This window comes from Vulpes vulpes, chromosome X, assembly GCF_048418805.1.
Source record: "Vulpes vulpes isolate BD-2025 chromosome X, VulVul3, whole genome shotgun sequence".
In the NCBI taxonomy this organism is placed as follows: Eukaryota; Metazoa; Chordata; class Mammalia; order Carnivora; family Canidae; genus Vulpes; species Vulpes vulpes.
This window is the reverse complement of record NC_132796.1, coordinates 16,528,478-16,551,828: the sequence shown is the minus strand read 5'-3', so window position 1 is coordinate 16,551,828 and position 23,351 is coordinate 16,528,478. Positions and strand designations below refer to the sequence as shown.

At 36.5% G+C, this 23,351-nt stretch overlaps 1 protein-coding gene across 2 annotated transcripts in view; it reads left to right on the top strand.

The window, feature by feature from the left end:
- The window catches only part of RPS6KA3 (ribosomal protein S6 kinase A3), a 1,133,953-nt gene that overhangs the window by 610,014 nt on the left and 500,588 nt on the right, over positions 1-23,351 (top strand). Inside the window, exon 5 of one of the 2 annotated variants that reach the window (XM_072744446.1) lies at positions 16,067-16,113. The exons of the other annotated variant lie outside the window; for it this stretch is intronic. The gene's annotated coding sequence lies outside the window, so the exon portion shown is untranslated. The remainder of the gene's footprint in view (positions 1-16,066; positions 16,114-23,351) is intronic. 2 annotated transcript variants of the gene reach the window in all.

Sequence of the window (23,351 nt, the reverse complement as noted above, 5' to 3'; positions counted from 1 at the left end):
TTTTCCTTCCATTTCTACTTTTTGGAATAGTTTGCAAAGGATAGGTATTAACTCTTCTTTAAATGTTTGGTAGAATTCCCCTGTGAAGCCATCTGGCCCTGTACTTTTGTTTGTTGGGATATTTTGGATTACTGGTTCAATTTCTTTGCTAGTTATTGGTCTGTTAAGTTTTGTAATTCTTCCTGTTTCAGTTTTGACAGTTTATATGTTTTTAAGAATTTATCCATTTCTTCCCAGTTGTCCAATGTATTGGCATATAATTTTTCATAATATTCTCTTATATTTTTTTGTATTTGTGTGGTAGCTGTTATTTCTACCCTCTCATTTGTGGTTTTATTTATTTGGGTGCTTTCTCTTTTCTTCTTGATAAATCTGGCTAGAGGTTTATCAATTTTCTCAATTTTTTCAAAAAACCAACTCCAGGTTCAATGATCTACTGTTTTCTTAATTTCTATATCATGTATTTCTGCTCTAGTTTTTATTATTTCCCTTCTGCTGGCTTTAGTCTTCATTTGTTTTCCTTTTCTAGAATCTTATGTGTAAGGTTAGGTTATTTACTTGAGATTTTTCCTGCTTTGAAGGAGGCTTGTATTGCTATATATTTCCCTCTTAGAACTACTTTTGCTGTATACCAAAGGTTTTGGACTGTTATGTTTTCATGTTCCTTTGTTTCTTTTTGTTGTTGTTGTTCCTTTGTTTCTTTTTTTTTTTTTTTTAATTTTATTTATTTATGATAGTCATACAGAGAGAAAGAGAGAGGCAGAGACACAGGCAGAGGGAGAAGCAGGCTCCATGCGCCGGGAGCCCGATGTGGGATTCGATCCCGGGTCTCCAGGATCGCGCCCCGGGCCAAAGGCAGGCGCCAAACCGCTGCGCCACCCAGGGATCCCTGTTCCTTTGTTTCTATGTATTTATTTCTTCCTTGATTTTCTGACTGACCCATTCATTCTTTAGGAGCATGCTATTTAACTTCCTTGTATTTGTGGTCTTTCCAAATTTTTTCTTGTGCTTGACATCTAGTTTCACAGCATTGTGGCAGAAAAGTTCATGGTATGATTTGTCTTTTTTTTGTATTTGTTGAGGCCTGATTTGTGACCTAACATGTGAATTATTCTACTGCATGTATGTGCACTTGAAAAGATTGTGTATTCTGCTGCTTTAGGATTAAATGTTCTGAATGTAGCTATTAAGTCTATCTGGTCCAGAATGTCATTCAAAGCCATTGTTTCCTTGTTGATTTTCTTTTTAGATGATCTATCCATTGATGTGAGTGAGGAGTTAAAGTCCCCTACTATTGTAATATTATCAATGAATTATTTTATGTTTGTTATTAATCTTTTTTATGTATCTGTGTGCTTCCATGTTGGATGAATAAATATTTACAATGTTATATCTTCTTGTTGGATTGTCCCCTTTATGATTATATAATGCCTATTTTTGTTTCCTTTTACAGTCTTTGTTTTAAAGTCTAGTTTTTCCTGCTACTCCAGCTTTCTTTTTCTTCCATATCTTTTGACATCCATTTGTAAGATCAGTGTTTCTCCATCCCCTCACTTTCAATCTACAGGTGTCTTTAGGTCTAAAATGAGTCTCTTGTAGAAAGTATATAGATGGGTCTTATTGTTTTTTAATCCATTCTGACACCCTATGTCTTTTGCCTAGAGGGAGCATTTAGTCTTTTTACATTCAAAGTAATTATTGATATGTATTTATTGCCATTTTATTACTTCTTATGTTGTTATTTCTGGAGATTTTCTCTGATCCTTTCTTGTCTTTGTCACTTTTGGTCTCTCTTTTGCACTCAAAGAGTCCCCTTTAGTATTTCTTGCAGGGCTGATTTAGTGGTCAAGAACTCCTTTAGTTTTTTTTGTTTGTTTGTTTGTTTGTTTTGTTTTTGTCTGGGAAGCTCTTTATCTCTCCTTCTACTCTGAATGATAGCCTTGCTGTATAGCGTATTCTTGGCTGCAGATTTTTCCCATTCAGCACTTTGAATATATCATGTCATTCCCTGCTGGCTTGCCAAGTTTCTGTTGAGTAATCTCCAGCTAGCCTATGGGTTTTCTCTTGTAAGTTAAGGACTTCTTTTATCTTTCTGCTTTTAAGATTTTTTTCTTTGTCACTATATTTTACAAATTTAGTCTTAGTGTTGGCCTGCTTTGGTTGATTTTGATGGGAGTTCTCTGTGCCTCCTGGATTAGGATGTCTGTTTCCTTCCTCAGATTAAGAAAGTTTTCTGCTACTATTTCTTGAAATGAATTTTCTACACCCTTTTCTCTTTTTTCTTTTTCTGAGATTCCTAGAATACAAATGTTATTATGTTTTATGGAGTCACTGAGTTCCCTAAGTCTGTTCTTGTGTCACATAATTCCTTCTCTCTTTTGTTTTTTTATTTTTATTTTTTTTAATTTTTATTATTATTATTTATTTATGAGAGTCACAGAGAGAGAGAGAGGCAGAGACACAGGCAGAGGGAGAAGCAGGCTCCATGCACCGGGAGCCCGATGTGGGATTCGATCCCGGGTCTCCAGGATCGCGCCCTGAGCCAAAGGCAGGCGCCAAACCGCTGCGCCACCCAGGGATCCCTCCTTCTCTCTTTTGTTCAGCTTCATTAGTGTCCATTATTTTGTCTTCTAGGTCACTGATTCATTCCTCTGCTTCTTCCTACCTACTGTTCATTGCATGAACCGTGTTTCTTTTTTTTCTTTTTTTTTATGAAGCCTGTTTTTAATCTCATTTATTGCATTCTTCATCTCTGATTCTTTTTTTTAACTCTTTTATCTCTGTGCTAAGGGTTTCACTGATTTCTTCTATTCTTTTCTCAAGGCCAGTGAGTATCCTTAGGATTGTTGCTTTAAATTCTCCATCAGTCATGTTACTTTTATGTGTTTCTCTTAGACTTTTGGCCAATCTTACCTTGTTCTTTCATTAGGGATAAATTCCTCTATCTTGGCATTTTTTCTAAGTCTCTGCCCTCCCTGTGTTAGGAAAGCCAGCTATATCTTCTGCTGTTGAAAGTAATGGCTTTATGAAGTAGTGGTTCTTCAGGGGTATCTCCTATGTGTGTTGCATGTGCCCTGCTATTGTGTCTTAGCTGCTTTTCTCAGTCCAATTACCTTCAGTGGCTCTTTTTGCCTTTTGTGGGCAGTATTTTGTTCCCATCCTGTTATTGGGCAAGTCTGGGCTTACCTTGGGCTTGAGTGGAGTCAGACCAAGCATTAGCCAGAGATGCAGTAGCACCAAACTGCAGGGCAATTTCCCTCTGTTTTCTAATATGAAACAATATGTAGAGAATGTACTTATAATTAATAGCATTATATGAGTTGGCTACAAAAATACTACAGGAAATTTTTTTAATTCTTTTTTATTTTTATTAGTTGAGTTGTTTTTCAGTTTATAAAGTATCTCTTTGAACCTATTAATCACATTGAGCTGACACAAGATTTGGTGAATTTAGTTAATTTGAACAGATGTAGTTTTGAAAAAGATATGCTTTTTATTCAAATCAAATTATTGCTTCTAAAAACAATAAACCAGTTTTGTCACTGTGGATGCAAATAGTAAAAGCACATGACTTCTTTTGGTACTTGCTTGATTCAAATTATTAAAACACTTAAATATGTTTGGAAGAAATTAGGTATGTGAATCTATTTTTTTCAACTGAAAATTATATTAAATCTAAATCCAGTTCAAGTATTCCCAATAAAAATTTAGCTCACAAATTGAGACATACTGTAAGTACAAAGCACACTCCAATTTTCAATGACTAATATAAAAAAATAATATAAAAATATCTTAACAATGTATTTTTCATCTTGATTATATGTAGAAATGATATTTGCATTTTGGGTTAAATAAGTTATGTCATTTAAAATCATCTGACCTATTTCCTTTTCCTCTTTGTAATGATTAATTTCAGTGTTTGAAATATATATTGTTAAGGGGAATACTGAGAGCAAAATTCTGCATAAAAATAAATACAATGAACTGAAATAGGAGAGCAGTTATATAATCATGAAATTAAGTTGCCCAAACTGGAACTTATCTGCTGATTCACTGTTTGTTTAGGCCCATTGCACCTCCAAAATGAGAAGTCTTTGTGAAGATCAAAAATGGTAGAATCTTGACCGTGGGGTTTAAAGCTTTGAGACCAATTTAAGTTGTGGTGCTTTGGTACTTTTGAAAATTTTTGTCCATCTACATATTCCTTCATTCTGTGGGATATCGCTTCATACTTGGGATATACAGATGATTTTTGAAGCAAATCTATATAAGCAACTAATACACATGACTAGTATGTGAAATCATTTACATTTTGCAGATGTAACCAGAGTAACTGAACAGGAATAATACTTACTACAGAGAACAATTTAGAAATTTTAGTACAAGAGATAATCTGATTGTTAAGTGGAAGATTACAAAAGAAGCAGCAAATAATTATTTTTATAATACACATATACCACTCTTAACTATAAATACATTTAAAGTATATATTTTAAAGTATGTGTGTATATATGAAAACATATACATATATACATATGGAATGATATATAACACAATCTTCACAATATCAATAATGATTATCTCTGGGAAATAGAACTACAGGTGATTTTTATTCTTTTATTTTACTTGACTGTGTTTTATAAATTATCTACAATGAATATGTAACCTTTGTTCTGAGAAAAAAAATCTTTAAAAAAATAATCTGAAGACCTCCTACCTATGTAATCGAAAGCTACGGTCTTCTGAGCAAAGAATAACTAGAAATGGAAGAAATTACAAAGAATAAACAATCATCACCTCTCCTCAACACATAGCATAAAAATGAAAAGGCCTTCCAACAAATTTAGTCTCAGTGAAAATCTCCAACAGCCACTTGAGGCTCAGCAAGAAAGCATACATTTTTTTTCTTTGTTGCTGGGCTTAAGATGTCTGGTCACAGGCTCACTGGAACGAGGTGATACCGACCCACCTCTCCCAAGCTCATCCAGTACATGGTTATCTGTGTAGTGCAGTGTAGCAGGTAAGGCTTAGCTTTGCAGGACACCCCCCCCCCACTGACTCTGTTCCTGAGAACACATGAAAACCCCATTAACAAATTCTCAAAGTTTGCTACTGTGTGCTGATTTTGCACATTGCTTTCATTCTCTTAAAATGCAAACATGATGGATTGCTTTGGAGGAGTAAAATTTGCATAGAACATGATTTAAGAACATGGGTAAAGGGGTGGGATTCAGTTTAAGTGTCTGGAAAGTTTAGATTTCCATGATCAACTGCACACTAAAGAATTTTCCCAAGTGATTCTCTTGGTTATAAAGCTTTTCTCTCTCAGTTCCAAACCCACCCTCCCTTGCTCTATTCTTCTCTCTGAGGCAGAGGCTGGGAGTCAGCTAGCCACTTCTCTGTTTGGCCATCTTTCCCCTATTAGACTCTGCCAATAGGGAGCACAGGAGAGAGGCTGTGAGGATGGTGGCAGGAGAAGGGACTTATCCCCATTTGTTCACTGTTTTTATCAACATCACCCCAGTAAGGTATCCTCACCCTGGTAGGGACATTTGCTCCCTCAAAGATATCAGCACCAGCTGAACAACACCCTCCCCCATAAGCTACTAAATTTTAATCTCAACCTCTTTCTTTATAGTCCCCAGTCCCAGGGGTAAGAGCAGCTTACTACATTTGGAACCTTGCAAGATTTCAGTGTTTCCCTTTTGCCTTTCTGGATTTCCAATATCTGGTTAACAATTTGTTATATTAAATTCTCTGTTGAACTAGCTAATGTGGTTTTTGTCTCCCGACTGAAACTGACAGATAGAGTCAGATAATTCAGTCTTGAAAAAGGTGAGGGGCACATTAACAGGACATACTAGGCTACTTTCTTTTGTTCTAACAGTTGGGCTTCTAATTGAGGAAATGCGACACATAAATGCAACCATGTGTATTTATAAAATATACCTATTACTAAGGGCAGCTATACAGATGTTTTTGTAATTGGGACCAGCTGTGGCTGGAGTAATCTAAGCAATGTAGTTAGTTCAAGAAAACTTCAAGAAGGAAATGAATTTTAGGGATGAATAACACCATCTCTCAGAGAGGAGGAAGGTCATTGTGGTATGGGCAATGTTATTTGCATAGGTTTGAATGGGAAAACAAGTGAGTCACAAGTACAAGGAAACTAGGACAGTCTTCCATCATCAATCTCCTTCCCAGCACAGAGCCTGGAACATCAGAGATGATCAATAAATATTTGCTTAATTATCAACTCAATAATTGAATTGTTTTGCTTTGCTGGTATAGAGACATTATCTTACTCTTGGAAGTGTTACTTATGCATGGCAATTCAGAATGATAGCAAATTCACAGTAATTGTAGCCAGGAAGAAGATACTTAGGAAGTATGGTAGGAGGATGGGAAGTTTGTAGACAACCAGGAACTATTGCTTAAGTACAGAAACAACCTCTGAACTTTAGCATTGTTAACAAAAATGGTAAGGAATTGGAAAAAGGGAAGAGTAGAAGGAAGAAGCTACAGTACCTGAAGATCAATTTAATGACAAATGAAAAGAGAAAAAGCTATCACTCCAGTGTTATGAATCTGAGAAAGAAGAGCTGCATAGGATTTGGGGAATGTCCAAATGGATATTGCCTCTGGGCAGAAAGGGAAAATGATTACTAAAAGAAAAGAGAAAATTTCAGGCCTGGAAATGAAGCTGTATAACCCATATATGCATATAAATTGTGACTGAATGGATAGTCATTAGTGTGAAAAAGAAAGGGGACTCCAAAGGCAGAAGAAACAACCCATGTACCTAGAGGATTTTTAATATAATTTACAATAACCAGTCATTCTGCTTGTAGAGTGGGAATAAACAAACAAAAATGGGTTTAAACTAGAGCTTGAGGGATTCAGATCAAATCCAATATTTGCTGACAATGAGAGAGGTTACAAAGTCTCATTCTCTAGACTTTTTAAAAAATAACATTGATTCTTATTTGTTTATGGTGGTATGACTGTGGGCCTGCATAAACTTATTGGAATATAATTTATTATTTGATTTCCCTTCCATCCTAATGATTGCCTAAGACTTTTAATGGTTAGTTAATTCACTCAAGGTTACATACAGTGGCAGGCAAATCAAAAACAGTTTGCCAAGTCTGATGTGGGTTTTATTTCCAACTGTTGTGCTGTATCTCTTCCCTTCAAAGAAATAATGAACAGAAAGTGTAGTCTCTTGGACATCTTGTGATTCCCACCTAGAAAGAACTGTCCATAGCTCCTTACTATTCTCACTGACTTGGAGCAACAGAAAGGGTAGGCAGTTAAGGTTGAGGAGAAAGATGCCAACTAGCTTATTTTTCTCAAAATGACTAAAACTTTATACTTTCTGCCATCTTCAAAGAAATGCAAACTCTCAAAAACAAAAATAATAAGAGTAACTATTTCTGAGCTTTACTACTCCATTGACATTTCCATGATAAGAATTTTTCAGACATCATTTCATTTAATCTTCACAATAACCCAATGATACAGATACTATTTTTTACAAATTGTGTTGTGCCCCCCCTCAAATATTTACATGTAGAAAGCCTAACTTCTAGTACTTAAGAATGTGACCTTATTTGAAAATAGAGATCTTGCAGCTATGATTAGTTTGGATGGGTCATGCTGGAATGTGGTGGGCCCCTAATACAATATGATTCACACCCTTACAAAAAGAACACCATATTAAGAGACAGATACACAGGCACAGAGAAAACACCATATAGATTAGGCTATGCTGCCACAAGCCAAAGAACTACCAGAAGCTACGAGAGAAGCCTAAAATAGATCTTCCTCTAGCAGCATCTGAGGGAGTGTGATCCTGCCAACACCTTCATCTTGGACATTTAGACTTCAAAACTGTGAGACAATGCATTTCTACTATTTAAGCCATTCTGTTTATGGTACTTGGTTACAGCAGCCCTAGCAAACTAATATATTATGATTATCCCTATTTTATGGATGAGAAAAATAAGTGATAGCTAGTAACATGGTTCAAAACCTGAGTTTTACACCAGGACACCTGCACCCCAATGTTTATAGCAGCAATGTCCACAATAGCCAAACTGTGGAAGGAGCCTCGATGTCCATTGAAAAATGAATGGATAAAAAAGATGTGGTCTATATATGCAATGGAATATTACTCAGCCATTAGAAAGGATGAATACCCACCATTTGCTTCGACATGGATGGAACTGGAGGGCATCATGCTGAATGAAGTAAGTCAATCAGAGAAGGACAATCATCATATGGTTTCACTCATATGGGAAATATAAGAAATAGTGAAGGGAGTTATAAGGGAAAGTAGGGAAGATGAGTGGGAAAAATTAGAGAGGGTGACAAAACATGAAAGACTCCTAACTCTGGGAAACGAACAAAGGGTGGTAGAAGGGGAGGTGGGCGGGAGGATGGGATAGGCACTGAGGAGGATACTTGATGGGATGAGCACTGGGTGTTATACTATATGTTGGCAAATCGAACTTCAATAAAATAAAAATAAATAAATAAATTTTTTAAAAACCCTGAGTTTTAAGAGATTGTGTGACCACTCTTGCCACATACCATTCAATATGACAGTAGTGATAAAGGAAGATTATATTGAAGAAATGGTGATAGTAATAGCTGAGTAATTCCCTGACCGTATCTTGAATTAACAGCGATAAAATATTTTTGTAGATACATCACATAACACACACATACACATACACAGGAAGTCTAGACCTTAATTGTTGAATCCCTGATCACTGTAAAAGAACTGTGATGTTTTGAACACCAGATGTAGACTGAGGAGTTGTGAATTTCAAGTCTCAGCACCAACACTAACTTTTTGCACACTGATTTTTTGTGCACCCAGCCTCTGTTTCCTCATATGTGACAGGTGGTGAAAACTTTCTACAGTTGTGAGAATTATGTAAAATATATAAGAATGCACTTTGAAAATCATGCAGTGGTGGTCAAACATAACTAGAATTTGACTAAGTTGCATCTACCCTTAAAGAACATAACAAAGTGAAAATGATAGCAATATACTGATAGGAAAAATATGAATTATTTTCAATGATGTAAAAATTATCCATATATTATTCCTAATTCACATAGCATGTGAGTCTTGCCATTTCTAGTGGGGTATAGTTACTACAATTACAAAGTCATGGTAGCTCCACCACCATCTTCTACATATGCACTTGGCCTTGAGTGTCCTAGCTTGTAGTTCTATTTGGAAACTGATACTACTCTCTTAGCTTTGCAGTTAAGAAATCAAAGGCTGTGTTTGAGATTCTTTGGGAAGCTAGGTTTTCATATTCCTTTTTACTACTTTCCAATGACCAGCCAGCCTAGAACTGAATTGGACCTCCCACTGCCTCATACACATCTGGTGTTTTCTAGTGAAAAGAGAAAGGCAAGGAAAATAGGCCTTTTGTTAAAGGCAAAGGAAGTTTTCTGTTTTCATTCAAGAGCCAATGAGCAGCAGCCAAACAGGAAAGAGAACAATGAACTACTACTGGGCTTATCTTCCAAATGCACCTGTTTGTGACAATCCAGTGTATGCCAAGGTTGTGGTTGACTAGAAACAGAGTCCCCTTTAAGAAGCACCTTGAAATCTTACAGAGGTAGAGAAAAGGGAGAATCCAGTCTGGCTTACAATGCACAACTTAGAAAAGTGCATTGGTACTATTTTATTGGACACATTAAAGGATTAAGATTAGGAATACTTGCAACCTTATTCAAAGGAGTATATCTTGAACAAAAAAATACCTTTTCTCATATTGCTATGATTTGAATCCCCTAGTTCCATCCTCCCCCTAAACCCCAGGGCAACAGGATCATTAGGAAAGATGTCAATTTACTGACCACCCCCTAATTCAGAGATGCTTGTTCCCTAAGGTCTCTTCTAATCTGCTCATGAGCTCTTGATGTCTGCTATGGACCAAATGTTTGTATCTACGCAAAACTCAGATGTTGAAACCCTAATCCCCAATGTGATGATACTTGGATGTGGGGTCTTTGGGAGGTATTTAGGTTATGAGGTTAGAGCCCTCACGAATAGGATTAGTATTCTTATGAGGCTCCGCACTTAGTGGGGAGTCTGCCTCCCTCTGCCCCTTCCTCCATTTGTGTGTACATTCTCTCCCTCTCTCAAATAAATGATTTTTTTAAAAATGCAGGATGATAGACATGTGTCTAATCCAGGGAAGCAAAAGGAAGGAAAATAGACCACTGCACACTGATTTAAAATCCCCACTCCTAAAGCAGAGTTTAAAATAGTCCTCCTATATAGCTAGTTAATACTGCAAAATATACCACCCTGAAATTGACTGTCTTGAAACAATATTCACTTACTATTACAGCTCACATGGTAATGGGTAGGTCAGGGTTCATCTGACCTGGGTTGGACTTGTTCATGCCTTCACATCTGCAAGTTGGCTGGCTTATTCAATTGTCTGCAGGTCATTTGGGAGATCTGGACTAGAGTGCACTAGGCTAAGCATCTTAGGTGGCAGGTCTGCTCCACATGTCTCTCCTCTGCCTCCTGAGTCTATGAGATGGCCTAAGTGTGTCTTTCTCACAGTGAAGACAGAGGTGCAAGAGAGCTACTAGAAACAAAGCTTCGAAGCCTGGGTTCAAAACTAGGGCATCATCAGTTCTACTTCATTCTACGGGCCAAAGCAAGTCACATAAGTGAACTCAAATTCAAAGGGTGGGGAAATAAATTCTGACTCTAATGATAGGAATAGCAAAGGTGCGTGGCAAAGGACATGAATACAGAAAAGGGTGAAGAATAGGGCTATTAATGTAATCTAGCATATCCCCAACTCCAATTGAAGCTACTCTAACAAAGATTAAACTCAAAGGAAACACTGATGGTTATATTTCTTTTTGCCTCAATTTTATTGAGACATAATTGACATATTGCACTGTTTAAGATTAAGATGTATGGCATAATGGTTAGCATATACTTTGAATGATTACCACAATAAGTTTAGTTAGTATCCATCATCTCCTATAGATACAAAAATTTTTTTTCCTTGTGAGGAGAACTCTTAGGATCTACTCTCTTAACAATTTTCAAATACATATACCATACAGCAGTGTTAACGCTTATAGCCATTATGTTGTATGCCTTAGAACCTATTTATCTTATAACTAAAGGTTTGTACCTTTTGATCATCTTCTACCAATTCCCCCTTCTCCCTCTTCCAACCTCTGCTAACCATATATCTGATCACTTTTTCTATGAGTTTGGTGGAAGGTTTTTTGTTTTGTTTTTAGATTATACACATAAGTGAGATTATATAGTATTTGTCTGTCTCTGACTTATTTCACTTACAATAATGCCCTCAGGGTATATCCCTGTTGTCATAAATAGGAGAATATTTTTCTTTTTATGGCTGAATATTATTCCATTTTCATATCCCATCCCATAACTTCTTTATCCATTCATATGTCAATGGATACCTAGGTTGCTTCCATGTTGGCTATTGCAAATAACACTGCTATGAAATTGGGGTGCAGATTATCTCTTTGACATGGTGTTGTGGTTTCCTTAAGACATATTCCCAGAAATGGAATTGCTAAATCATATATTAATTCTAAGTTTTTGAGGAACATCCATTCATTTTTCCATAGTGGCTGTACCAATTCACAATCCTATCAACAGTGCATAAAAACTCTCTTTTCTCCACAAACTTGCTAGTATTTGTTATCTCTTATCTTTTTGATGATTGCTGTCCTAATAGGCATGGGATGATATCTCATTGTGGCTTTTTTAAAAAATATATATATTTTTTATTAAAGTTCTATTTGCCAACATATAGTATAACATCCAGTGCTCATCCTGTCAAGTACTCCCCTCAGTGCCCCAGTCACCCCATCCCTCCACCTGCATCACCTTCCATTACCCCTTGTTCATTTCCCAGAGTTAGAAGACTCTCATGTTCTGTCACCCTCTCTGATTTTTCCCACTCATTTTCCCTCCTTTCCCCTATAATCCCTTTCACTATTTCTTATACTCCCCGTATGAGTGAAACCATATAATGATTGTCCTTCTCCAATTGACTTACTTCACTCAGCATAATACCGTCCAGTTCCATCCACATCAAAGCAAATGGTGGGTATTCATCCTTTCTAATGGCTGAGTAATATTCCATTATATACATAGACCACATCTTCTTTATCCATTCATCTGTCAATGGACACAGAGGCCCCTTCCACAGTTTGGCTATTCTGGATATTGCTGCTATGAACATTAGGGTGCAAGTGTCCCAGATTTTCACTGCATCTGTATGTTTGGGGTAAATACCCAGCAGTGCAATTGCTGGGTTATAGGGAAACTTTATTTTTAACTCTTTGAGGAACCTCCACGCAGTTTTCGAGAGGGGCTGAACCAGTTCACATTCTCACCAACAGTGCAAGAGGGTTCCCCTTTCTCTGCATCCTCTCCAACATTTGTTGTGTCCCATCTTGTTAATTTTCCCCATTCTCACTGGTGTGAGGTGGTATCTCATTGCGGTTTTGATTTGTATTTCCCTGATGGCCAGTGAGGCGGAGCATTTTCTCATGTGCTTGTTGGCCATGTCTATGTCTTCTTTGGTGAAATTTCTGTTCCTGTCTTTTGCCCATTTCATGATTGGATTGTTTGTTTCTTTGCTGTTGAGTTGAATAAGTTCTTTATAGATCTTGGATACCAGCCCTTTATCTGATGTGTCATTTGCAAATATCTTCTCCCATTCTGTAGGTTGTCTTTTAGTTTTGTGGACTGTTTTTTTGTTTGTTTGTTTTGTTTTTTGCTGTGCAGAAGCTTTTTATCTTAAGTCCCAGTACTTCATTTTTGCTTTTGTTTCCCTTGCCTTCATAGATGTGTCTAGCAAGAAGTTACTGTGGCCAAGTTCAAAAAGGGTGTTGCCTGTGTTCTCCTCTAGGATTTTAATGGATTCTTGTCTCACATTTAGATGTTTCATCCATTTTGAGTTTATCTTTGTGTATGCTGTAAGAGAATGATCTAGTTTCATTCTTCTGCACGTGGCTGTCCAATTTCCCCAGCACCATTTTTCCAGTGGATAGTCTTTCCTGCTTTGTCGAATATTAGTTGACCATAGAGTTGAAGGGCCATTTATGGATTCTCTACTCTGTTCCATTGATCTATATGTCTGTTTTTGGGCCAGTACCACACTGTCTTGATGATCACAGTTTTGTAGTACAACCTGAAATCCAGCATTGTGATGCCCCCAGCTCTGGTTTTCTTTTTCAATATTCCCCTGGCTATTTGGGGTCTTTTCTGATTCCACACAAATCTTATTTGTTCCAACTCTCCGAAGAAAGTCCATGGTATTTTGATAGGGATTGCATTAAATGTGTAAATTTCCCTGGGTAACATTGACATTTTCACAATATTAATTCTTCCAATCCATGAGCAGGGAATATTTTTCCATCTCTTTGTGTCTTCCTCAATTTCTTTCAGAAGTGTTCTGTAGTTTTTAGGGTATAGATCCTTTACCTCTTTGGTTAGGTTTATTCCTAGATATCGTGTGCTTTTGGGTACAATTCTTTTTGTTTTTTTAATTTTTTTATATAAGATTTTATTTATTTATTCATGAGAGAAACAGAGAGAGGGAGAGAGATGCAGAGACACTGGCAGAAGGAGAAGCAGGCTCCATGCAGGGAGCCTGATGTGGGACTCAGTCCCAGGTCTCCAGGACCAGGCTCTGGGCTGAAGGCAGCACTAAACTGCGGAGCCACCCGGCTGCCAAGCTTTTGGGTACAATTGTAAATGAGATTGATTCCTTAATTTCTCTTTCTTCAGTCTCATTGTTAGTGTATAGAAATGCCACTGATTTCTGGGCGTTGATTTTATATCCTGCCACACTGCCGAATTGCTGTATGAGTTATAGGAATCTTGGGGTGGAGTCTTTTGGGCTTTCTATGTAGAGTATCATGTCATCTGCAAAGAGGGAGAGTTTGACTTCTTCTTTGCCAATTTGAATGCCTTTTATTTCTTTTTGTTGTCTGATTGGTGAGGCTAGGACTTCCAGTACTGTATTGAATAGCAGTGATGAGACTAGACATCCCTGTCGTGATCCGGATCTTAGGGGAAAGGCTCTTAGTTTTTCCCCATTGAGAATGATATTTGCTGTGGGCTTTTCATAGATGGCTTTGATTTGTATTTCCCTTACACTTGGTCATGCTGAACATTTTCTTTATGCACATGTTGGCCATTTGTATACCTTCTTTGGGAAAAAGGTCTGTTCAGGTCCTTTAAGTATTTTTTATTTTTTCCCTTTTATCTTTTTTTTGTATATTTTTTTATTGAAGTTCGATTTGCCAACATATAGTATAACACCCAGTGCTCATCCCATCCAGTGCCCCCCCTCAGTGCTTGTCACCCAGTCACCTCATCCCTCCACCCACCTCCCCTTCCACTACCCCTTGTTCATTTCCCAGAGTGAGGAATCTCTCCTGTTCTGTCACCTACTCTGATTTTTCCCACTCGTTTTCTCTCCTTTCCCCTATAATCCCTTTCACTATTTTTTATATTCTCCATATGACTATTTTTTAATTGGATTATTTGTTTGTCCTTTTTTTTTTGCTAGAGAGTTGTATGAATTCTTTATATAGCTTAAATATTAACCGCTTATCAGATATATGGTTTAAGGATATCCTTCCCATTCTATAGGTTTTCTTTTCATTTTGTTGATTTTTTTTTTGATGTGCAGAGGCTTTTCAGTTTGATGTAGCCCTACTTGTTTATTTTTTTATTCTGTTGCTTATGCTTTAGGTGTCATATCAAAAAAATCATTGCTAAGACGCACATCAAAGAGCTTTTTGTGTGTATGTTTTCTTCTAGGAGTTTTATGGCTACTGGTCTTACATTAAAGTCTTTAATTAATTTCAAGTTAATTTTGTCAGTGGTGTAAGATAAAGTTCTAGTTTCATTCTTTTACATGTGAATATCCAATTTTTCTAGCACCATTTATTGAAGAGATTGTCTTTTTGCCATTGAGTATTCTTTGCTCCCTTCCCAAATATTATTGACCAAAAATGCATGAGTTATTTTTGGGCTCTTGATTCTGTTCCATTAATCTATGTGTCTGTTTTTATGCCAGTACCATACTCTTTTGATTACTATAGCTTTATAATATAGCTTGAAATCAGGAAGTGTGATACCACTTGCTCTATTCTTCTTTCTCAGAATTGCTTTGGCTATTAGGGGTCTTTTGTGGTTCCATATAAATTTTAGGATTGTTTTACCACTTCTGTAAGAAATACCATTAGAATCTTGACAGTGATTGCATTGAATCTATAGATGGCTTTGGATAGTCTGGGCATTTTAACAATATTAGTTCTTCCAATCCATGAACATGGGGTACTTTTCCATGTATTTTTGTCTTTTTCTATTTTTTTCATCAATGTCTCATAGTTTTCAGTGTAGAGATCTTTCACCTCCTTGGTTAAATTTATTCCTAAATATTTTATTTAATTTTTTTCATGCTGTTGTACTTGGGATCATTTTCTTTATTTCTCTTTCAGATAATTTCTTGTTAGTGTATAGGAACATTGATAATTTTTGTATGTTAATTCTGTATCCTGCAACTTCATTGAATTCACTCATAAGATCTAACAGATTTTTGGTAGGATCTCTAGGATTTTCTGTATATAAAATCATGTCATCTGCAAATGAAGACAATTTTACTTCTTTCTTTCCAATTCTCATATCTTTTATTTCTTTTCTTGTCTGATTTTTCCAGCTAGAACTTTAGTACTACGTTGGATAGAAGTCGTCACAGTAGGAACCCTTGTCTTGTTCCTAATTGTAAGGGAAAAGCTTTCAACCATATACCATTGAGTACAATAAGCTTTTTGTATATGGAGCTATTTTATGTTGAGGTACATTCATTCTATATCTAATTTGTTAAGAGTTTTTATCATGAATTGTTGTTGAATTTTGTCAAATGCTTTTTCTTCATCTATTGAGATGATCATGTAATCTTTTTCTTTCATTTTATTAATGTGATGTATCACATTTATTGTTTTGCAGATGTTGAAACAATCTTGTATCCCAGTGATAAATTCCACTCCATCATGGTAAATGATCCTTTTAATATGCTGCTGAATTTGGTTTACTAGTATTTTATTGAAAAATTATGTATCTTTATCCATTGGGGATATTCACCTGTAGTTTTCTTTTCTTCTAGTGTCATTTTATGACTTTGTGATGCTGGCCTCAAAATGAGTTTGAGAGTGTTCCCTCCTCTTTGATTTTTTGGAAGACTTCAGACAGGATTAGTGTCAATTCTTTAAATATTTGATAAAATTCATCAGTAAAGCCATCTGGTCCTGGGCTTTTCTTTGTTGGGAAATTTTTGATTACTGATTCAATATCTATAATAGTAATTGATCTGTTCAGATTTTCTATTTCTTTATGACTCAGTCTTCATAGGTTGTATGTTTTTAGGAATTTTCCCATTTCTTCTACATTGTCCAGTTTGATGGCATATAGTTTTTCAGAGTAGCTTTTTATGATTCTTTGTATTTCAGGGTTTTCAGCTGTAATGTCTTCTCTTCTATTTATAATTTTGTTGACTTGGGTCCTGTCTCTTTTTGCCTTGGTAGCCTCACATAAAAGTTTGTCAATTTTGTTTATCTTTTCAAAGAACCAACTCTTAGTTTTTAAAATCTTTTCTATTATCTTCTGTTCTGTATTTTGTTTATCTTTGCTCATAAGTTTATAACTTTCTTCCTTCTGCTAACTTCAGGCTCAGTTTGTTCTTCTTTTTCTAGTTCCTTCAGGCATAGAGCTAGGTTGTCTATTTGAGATCTCTCAGTATTTTTTGTTTTTGTTTTGAGAGAGGTTTTTTGTTTTGAGGAGTTTTTTGTTTGCTTTTATTTTATTTTATTTTATTTTTAGTAATCTCTACACCCAGCATGGGGCTTGAACTAACAACCTGGAGATCAAGAGTTGCATGCTCTTCCAATTGAGCTAGCCAGGTACCCCTCTCTTGTTTTTTAATGTTAGGTGTTTATTGCCATGAACTTCCCTCTTAGAATTACTTTTGTCGCATCCCATAAGTTTGAGTATGTCATGTTTTTATTTTCATTTGTTTCAAGAGACTTTTATTTTCCCTTTAATTTCTTCTTTAATCCACTGGTTGTTCAAGAGAGTGTTGTTTTATTTTCATGAATTAATGAATTTTCCAATATTCCTCCTGTTACTGGTTTCTACTTTCATTCTATTGTGGTCAGAAGAGACACTTGGTAGGATTTCAACCTTCATGAATACGCTAAAATTTGTTTTGTGGCCTAACATGTGGTTTATCCTAGGAAATGTTTCATGTGCACTTGAAAATAATGTGTATTATGCTGCTGTTGGATAGGATGCTCTCTATATGTCTGTTAGGTCCATTTGGCTTACAGTGTTCAAATCCACTGTTTCCTTATTGATTCTCTGTCTGGATGATTTATCCATTGTTGAGAGAAGGATATTAAATTCCCCAAATATTATTGTATTGCTGTTTATTTCTCTTTTTAGCTGTTACTCTTTGGCTTTATATATTTAGGTGCTCTGATTTAGGGTGCATATTTACAATTGTTATTATCTTCTTGATGGATTGACCCCTTTATCATCATATAATGACCTTCTTGGTGTTTTTTAAACATATTTAGTTTAAAACTTGTTTTGTCTGATAAAAGTATAGCTACCCCTGGGCTTTTTTGGTTACCATTGGCTTTAAATATATTTTTGATGCTTATGTTTATGATGAGAATGAGTAAATTGAATTCTAATCACTCCTAATAAGCAGTTTCCATAGTAGACCTGTAAACAGGAAAACAACACTGGCTGGTGGAGTCCAAGCTGCCTATATACTGGCAAGTATTAGTCATCTCTTCTAACATAAGTTATTGTACAAATGATGTTGGTGGTTCCTTTCAAATTAGAAAAGAACATTTGAAATATAAGCTTAATTTTAAGCCACTCATGACTTAAGGGAAAGACTGTTCTCCATGGTACCAGTTTCCATAAGCAATTGTCATTACTGGGGAGTGGGAGAGGGACAGCATGATAATTAATTTTATGTGTCAACTAGGTTGTGCCACGGATTGCCCAGACATTTCATCAAACATTATTCTATGTGTCTATGAGGGTGTTTCTAGATGAGATTAATATTTAAATCTGTAGACTGAGTAAAGCTGATTGCTTTCCCTAATGCATGCAGATCTCATCCAATTGAATGAATTACTGAATAGAACAAGAAAGACAGAATAAGAAAGAACTCCTCATGCCAGCCCACTGAGCTGGGACATCAATATTTTCTTGCCTTTGATCTCGAACAACAAAAATGGTTTTTCCTGGGTCTTGAGCCTACCAACTTTCAGACTGGAACTTATACCCTCAGCTCTCCTGGGTCTCCAGCTTGCCAACTGCAGATCTTAGAATTTCTCAGCCTCTATAATTACATGAGCCAATTCCTTATTTTATGTATATCCTATTGGTTCTAAAAAATCCTAACTAATATAGGCAGCAAGGGGTAAGGTTCATTTGGAGCTGTAGCAGCCTTTGAAAGTCACTTGGGAAATCTAAACCATGCCCTTGAAAAGTAAAGCTCCAGTTTGTTTTCCCCACTTGTCTAGCTTCAAAACACCAGCGGCTATTAACATTGATCTGTCCAGACTGCGTTTATAAAGATCTGTAAACTGATCAGAGGGGAAATTAAATTAGACTGTAATTCTGCAGCACTCTGAAGAACATTAGCTTGCAAGAACACCCAGGAGGGCCAATTATAACCATCATGGCCTATCTGCCCATAGAATACAAACATATTCTCTCTCCTTCCATGAAACCTGAAGTGCTACTTGGGTAGTGCTTGTCTCATTTGGAGGGTTAGTGCTGCTTGTGTCCAGAGGTACTGATCACACATCCAGATTAGGAAATGTCTAAAGTAATCCTATTAGCAGAACTGGACCAGGAAATAAGAGCCAGCTCAGTGATGCAGCTAAGGTTAATGTCAAAAAAACTAGAAATATGAACTCCAGTGGGGAAAAAGAACTGATCTCTGCCAATAGCCATTGGGAGAAGGAAAATAAATGAGACAAAACCAACTGGGCCAATAACTCAAAAAAGAAAACCCCCTCCTCACCTAGCTGAAGTTCACAATTAATTTCTAAAACCCCAGATAAAAAAGGAAAGGGCAATAACCTATCCTATGTCTACCTTATGCCAAATGCTTGCACACATGGCTTTATTTCATCTTGGCAACATCTTTCCCAATTTGGCAAGTAAGTAAACTTACACTCAGAGAGATTAGAATAATTGCCCAAGGTCATATCAATAGAAAGTGAGAGTCCTTGGATTCTGGTTCAGGTCTGCCAGAATCTAAAGCCTCTGTTCTTTCCACTACATCACACAATGTATATGTCTAAGGAAATAAATAAGGAAAAGAGAAAGCAGAAAAGGCATAGAGCAAGCAAGAAGGTTAGACCACTTGCATTGCATCAAGGTAAAACATTTTTTTAAAGTAAAACATTCTTAATTAAAGGTAATAGTGGTTGCTATCAAAAACTGAAGCAAAGTGTATAAGAGAAAAAAAGAGGCCTGCATGTGATGAAAAAAAGAAACCCAGCAAGCAATGTGAAGTGCCACATAAGAGCCACATCCCGGAATGGTGTCCATTGGGAAGTATGACATCAGAGATAAGCAGATGATCAGGCCAATGAAGAAACACATTGATTTTGGAGGAATTAACCAAGAGTACTGGTTCTGTGCCTACTTCATAACCCTGGCAGAGAGAGCTGGAAATATAAAGAGCTTGGAGTTGACAAAGATGGCTCTAATGATTTTTTGTGCTTGCCTCCAGTAAGCCTTAATTATTACACCAGTGTCTCAAGAGCAGGTTGGCCACTGATATGCTCATTGTGTACATCTAGAACTCTGAGTTCCCAAGAGTCATCTCATCTTTCCAGAACGTGGTCAAATCTCTCGTGCTTTAGTAAGATGGACTCTGTTGCTTTTCAAAATGTCAACCATTCTCTGTCATTCAGGCCTTTAGGCATGTTGCTCCCTCTACCACAAATTCTATTCTCTTTTCCTCACACTTAACTACAGCTCCAATACTGACTCATAACACAGCCCAACTTACTTCCTGGGGTGAACTATGATGTGCCACCCAAATCCCCCTTCAAGGAAGCACTCATTGCCCCAACTTCTGGGAGTACTTTGTACCAGCCCTCAGCAGGAAGCCCCTTTAGGGACTGCTTCTCCTGAAAAGAGCATCCTCACCCAAATTCATGCTTCTTCCAGTAGCCTATATCCAATGACTGATCAGTGCTAAAATATTAAGGTCAGGCCATCTTTGCGCAAACAGGGACAATTATGAATGGACATATACCCTCCAGACTTCCCCATAGAGCTAGCCACACCTGCTCTTGGACCATTGAAGTAAACTTCAATGTTTACTTCTTTACTCAATTTTGCTTCCATCCCCTCCTTTCCACAAATATTTATCCCACTCTTAAATAAATGTCCTGCACATTAAACTCAATCTCAAAGTCTGCTTCCTCACAAAACCAATCTGTGACACATCTAGCCAAGCAGAAGAGTGATAAGACAGGAAAGGGAAGAACAGGAAAGATACCAAGCATTCACCACCAGTGAATTAACAATTAATTGAAAAGCCATTAAATATCTTTCTAATCCACTAAAATTCAGTAAATTCAAGAACTCCTGTGCCAGTCTTTGTTAGGAAAACAGAGGCACCATGTTTATTACGAAATTGTGGAATTGGACATGGAAATCAGGATTTATACAAATGTGAGATTTGTTGAGGGAGTGAAAATCTGGAAGAGGTTGTAGCCAGGGGACAGAAGGTTTAAGGACTTTGCTTAAAGCATTGAAGTAGGTGAAGGGGGATGAGAAACAAGAAGGGAGGACATCCAAGAAGTCATCATTCTGGTCACCCAAGTGGGAGCTCATGGAAAGATCTGTGAAGCTACCAAGTCCATAAAATCCACTGCATATCACAAAACTGCTGTATCTGTGATCCACAACAGCCAAATAATTATAGCTTCTTTCATTTCCACCTTCCAAATGTCACAGGAGTACCTCTCCTTTAACAAATTCTAACCTAGAATCATACAAGAATCATTCTTGTATGATTGTATGTATCAGTTTCTATGAACTGGAAAATATAGTTCCCCACCTTAGATAGGAATGGTGGTGGAGCCAATGACACAGACAATACAGGATAACTCCTTAACCAAATAATTAAATTCATCTTCCCATAGCCATGAATCATGCTTTGTCCTCTTTATCTCTCCCCACATGAGGTGGCTTCTGTTCTCATTTTTGCCTCTGGGCAAAAATATGAATGCCTGTCCTCTCCGTGTACAATGAATGTGGCTCAAGCCACTGTGATTACTGTTTATGGAAAAGAGACAAAATCTAGTGAGTGGGCTTAGAATTGGGGAAATATGAATAAACTTGAAATATGTGGCATATTGTCAGTTTTCTTTCCTTTAGTCTTAATTATCCAGATTAATGAACACCTGTTAACCCAGGCACAGACTCCAAAGTCATAGCCATGATGGAGAGTTTATTCTGGTATTACAGTCGGAAAGTGAAGTAACTCTTAGAAAATAGGAGCTTTCATCCACATAAGCCTTGACCTACTTTTTTAAAAAGATTTTATTTATTTATTTGAGAGAGACAGCGAGAGCACAAGTGAGGTGAGGAGCCAAGGGAGAGGCAGACTCCGTGCTGAGCAGGGAGCCCGATGAGGGGCTTGACCCCAGGACACCAGGATTATGACTGAAGCCAAAGGCAGACACAATTTACTGAGCCACCCAGGCACCTCAGGCTTCACCTACTTTAAAGGCAAGTTCCAGAGTACAGGTCTTTCATCTCTTTGTTGTTGTTTTGGTTGCAATTGTAAATATTTTGTTGTTTTGGGTGCAATTGTAAGTGGGATTGCTTTCTTCATTTCTCTTTTTGCTGTGTCACATTAGGGTATAGTAATGCAATGGATTGTTGTATATTGTTCTTGGATCCTATGATGTTACTGAATTCATTGATCAGTTCTAGTGATTTTTTTTGTGGGGAGTCTTTAGGATTTTCTATAAATAATATCATGTCATCTGCATTTAGTGAAAGTTTTGCTTCTTCCTTACCAATTTGGATGCCTTTTATTCCTTTTTGTTGTCCAATTGCTGTGCCCAACTAGGACTTTCAGTACTATGTTGAATAAAAGTGGTGAGAGTGGACATCTTTGTCTTGTTCCTTACCTTCAGGGAAAAGCTCTCACTTTTTCAACAATGAATATGATATAAGGTGTGGGTTTTCCATAAAGCCTTTATTATATTGAGATATCTTCCCTCTAGATCTACTTTGATGAAGGTTTTTATAATGAATCGATGTTGTACTTTGTCAAATGCTTTTCCTATATCTATTGAAATGATCATATGGTTTTTATCATTTCTCTTGATGTAATGTATCACATTGCTTGATTTGCAAATATCAAACCACCCTTGTATCCCAGGAATAAATCCCACTTGGTCTTGGTGAATGATTTTTTAAAATATATTGTTAGATTCTATTTTCTAGTGTTTTGTTGAGAATTTTTGCACCTGTGTTAATCAGAGATATTGGACTGTAGTTCTCTGTTTCCGTGGTATTTTTCTGGTTTTGGTCTCAGGGTAATGCCTCATAAAATGAATTTGGAAATTTTCCTTTCTCTTTTATTTTTTGGAATAGTTTTCTAGGGATAGCTATCAACTCTTCTTTAAATGTTTGGTAGAATTTGCCTGTGAAACCATCTTGTCCTGGACTCTTGTTTGTTAGGAGATTGATGATGATGATGATGATGATGATGATGATGATTGATTGATTGATTCCATTTCATTGCTTGTAACCAGTCTTTTCAAATTTTTTATTTATTTTTGCTTCGGTTTTGGGAGTTTATATGTTTCTAGGAATTATCCATTTCTTCTAAGTTGTCCAGTTTGTTGGCAGTTTTTCACATTATTCTTTTATAATTGTATTTCTGTGATGTTGGTTTTTTTCTCCTCTTTCATTTGTGAATTTGTTTATCTGGGTCCTCTTTATTTATTTTTTCTTTTTGATGAACCTAGCTAAAGGTTTATTAATTTTCTTTATCTTTTCAAAGAAGAAGATCCTGGGTTCATTGATCTGTTCTATTGTTTCTTTGGTTCTATATCATTCATTCCTGTTCTATCTTTATTATCTCCTTCCTTTTGCTGCTTTGGGATTTTGTTTTTGCTCGTTTTTCTAGCTCCTTTAGGTGAATGTTTAAATTTTTTTTGATATTTTCTTG